Source organism: Arvicanthis niloticus, chromosome 22, assembly GCF_011762505.2.
Source record: "Arvicanthis niloticus isolate mArvNil1 chromosome 22, mArvNil1.pat.X, whole genome shotgun sequence".
NCBI lineage: Eukaryota > Metazoa > Chordata > Mammalia > Rodentia > Muridae > Arvicanthis > Arvicanthis niloticus.
In genome coordinates, this window is record NC_133429.1 from 8,222,705 (window position 1) to 8,226,391 (window position 3,687).

The window sequence follows — 3,687 nt, forward strand, 5'->3', positions numbered from 1 at the left end:
TCCGGTTTCCCAGCCACTCTGCGTACGTGCAACCTGCCCACTGCCTGCGCTCCGACCCTCCCTTCCGTAGATACGCACCGCCCCCTCTCTGCGTGTGAGTCCCGGGGAGTGGGCGGGCTTAGAGACGCTCCACCCCGAGCGTTGTAGCTCAGGTGGATGCCAATCCAATCGAGCGCCGAGTAATCGACCCTCCGTTGCTAGGAGACCAAAACTGATACACGTGCTAGGGGTGTGTTCTGAACTCCAAGGTTCTCCAGACTCTGCTTTTCCATCCTAATGGCATGTCCTCAAGTAGGGAAGCATGAATCCACATAATGCAACGTTTTTAAGTACAGGATTGGGCCATATGGTGGTGTGGCCCAGGAGTAATTGGGTTTCGATTCTAAAACTCTTGCACCCTATGTAAAGTTTCTCTGCTTCCACATCATAAAGGATAATGTTGGGATTTGTGCAGGTTTTCTTCACTCTCTGCCTTTCTGTTCCTTCTGCACGTGCAGGCACAGTGCTTAGAATAATCATTGGACCCACACCACCTGCTCGGTAGCCAACTTTTTACATTATGTTTACTCATGGTTGTGAGTGGATGTGTACGTGAAAACAAATGTGCATGTGGAGGTTAGTGAACAACTTACAGGAATCGGTTCTCTTTCCCACATGTGGGTTCCAGGGATCAAAGGGCCTTACTCTCTGCGCCACCTTGTCAGTCTATATATGGCAATATCTTACACCACGCAATTCACTAATCATATCTAAGCATTTACCCAACACAGAAATTATATGTATACGTGTGTATGTATGTATGTATGCATGCATGCATATATGTATGCATGTATGTATGTATGTACAAAGACATTTGTACTAAGTTCCTTGCAACTTTGTTAATAATGATCTATAAGTATCTCAATAGTGGAGCCCTAGGCAGCAATAAAAAGTAACAAGCTATTTGCATGTGGGTAGCGTAGACCTCTAGAAGCTTTCTACAGGGAGTGAAAAACATCAGACACACACACACAAAAAAAAAAAAAAAAAAAAACTGCAAGTCTGTATAAAATTCTAGAAAAGGCCAAGACTTTACTAACAGCTCTGATGGATGTTGGGAGTTAGTGACAGGTGAAGAGATGAAATTGCCTATATAGAGGCAGACACGAGGGGCCATTTAGGGTGTTTACATGCCTGTATATGTTTATTAAGATTAATCAAACAGTAAAGTTAATATAGGTGAGTTTTGTCATATGTAAAAATGCATTTAAAAAGTAGGGCATAGTGGTGCACACAAGTAATACCAATACTTAAGGATGCTGAGGCAGGAGGATCAGAAGTTCAAGGTCATTCTGGTTTACATAGTAAGTTCTAGACAAACCTGGTGTCTTAGGGTTTCCATTGCTGTGAAGAGACACCATGTCCAAAGCAACTGTTATAAAGACAACATTTAATTGTGGCAGGCTCATCAGTTCAGAGGTTCAGTCCATTACCATCAAGGCAGGAGCATGCCATTGTCCTGGCAGACATGGTGCAGGAGGAGCTGAGAGTTCTACATCTTCAACTGAAAGCCACTAGGAGAAGGCTGGCTTCCAGGCAGGTAGGATGAAGGTCTTAAAGCCCACACCCACAGTGACACACCTACTCCAACAAGGCCACACCTACTCCAAGAAGGCCACACCTCCAAATAGTGACACTCCCTGGGCCAAGCATATTCAAACCACCACAAATGGGCTACAGAAGATGCTGACAAGATGTAGCCCAGCATGTAAAGATATTTTCTATATAAGCCTAATGACCTGAATTTGATCCCTGGAACCCACTTGAAGGTGAAAGGAGAGAGTCAACTCTAAAGTTGTCCTCTAACCTTCATGTATGTCATGGAACATGTGCCCACACACATCATGTGCCCACACCATATTGTCTTTAATTTTAAATAGTTTACATGATGGCTCATCAGATAATGACACTTGCTTCCAAGCCTAACAATTTCAGTTCCCAGAACTCTCATGGTGGACGGAGAGAACCAACTCACAAGTTGTACTCAGAACTCCAAACACATGGTATGACACATATGCGTGTACATGCATGCATGCTCATGCACACACACACACATACAAGCAAACCAACTAACAGGGGCTACATAGATGGCTCAGTGGTTAAGAGTATATACTGTTTTTGTAAAGGACCCAACTTGGGTTCCTGGCACCCATGTCCAGTGGCTGATAACCTCCTGTAACTCCAGCTCAAGAGGGTCCAACATGCACTTTTGGCCTCAGAGGGCACCTGCACTCATAGGCACACATATATACTCACACAGACAAATGCATAAATAAAAATAAAGTTTTTAAAAATGTGCTGGCCTAGTGATACAGCTCAATGGTAGAGTGTGTGCCTAGCAATTCTGAGACTCTGAGGTCAATCCGCCGCTGTGTGAGCACTACACAGACTGTCTACCTTCCTGTCTGTCTGTCTGTCTGTCTATCTATCTATCTATCTATCTACCTCCCCTACCTGTAAATCTCTATGTGGAAGTCTTTGTAGACAAGGTTAACATTTTTTTAATGTTGAAAAGAACAGAAAAATACTAATAAATAATACTATATAATTATGGCTCTTTAAATGTTGTTGGAAATAATATGACCTCTAAATTAGAATATAAGGGTCTAGAAAAGGATTAACGAAGACTGGCCTTCACTTAACATCCTTTTGTCTGTCCTTTTCAACCCTCAACTCCTCACTCCATTAGGTAACCTCATCCACATTAAAGCAACAGCTTCATGGGCAAATTATATTTAGATGAGAAGATATATATACTGGATCAGAGATTATAGCTTTGGGCCTCCCAGAGTGTGGAGACTCCTTGAGAACTCTGAGGTCAGTAAAAGCTCCTCTTATGGAATGTTGACAAGAAACACTGGCTCTAAGGGCAGGAATCATGGATGTTCAGGCAGCCACAGCATCTGTGTGATGGGAATCTGGTGTCTCTGCCCCTGAGCAGTTACTTGGCTGTGATGGGGAGGACCTGAGCAACAGCCTGGGTTGCTACAGTGATTCCAGATGGCACACCTAACTGTGCTGTAAGGAATGGACTCTACCTCCAGGTGGAGACCAGTCCCTGTCTCCTCTCTTAAGGGTTAACCTAATAAGGAAGCATCCTGGCTAGGGGACCACTCCTAGGAAGGCCGGTTCACCTTAGAAGATGTGTCTTTCCTTTCCAGAATTCCTGTCCCTTGGTGCATCCCCTACTACCAGAACCACCAAGAAGTTCAGTTGGGTTTGCCCATCTTCTGAAGCCAGACTCAGAAAGACCTATTTATCTTATTCTCTTTTGACTTTTTCTTTTGGATGATGGCATGTATGCTCTTAAAGTCTCTAACTAACGTTTTGGGCTTCCTTGCTCTTTCTAAATCTCCCATTCTAACTACCTAGACTACCCACCCTTGTGTGACTGACCTTCCTAACACCTTATCAAGACTTCTCTTCCTTCTCTTCTTTCTCCTTCCTTCTGGACAGCTGGAGATTTGCAGCTTGCCTAACTTGGAGTTTTCCTTTTTAAACTCTAACAAATTGTTCCCACGATTCTGTTTGAATCTAGTCTTAAAGTCTTCTATTAACAGAACCCTAGTAGGGGACCCTGACTTCCAATATATCATATGCTGGACTCTCTGAGATGTCAGATATCACTTTTGTTGGCCTCTTTGCTTG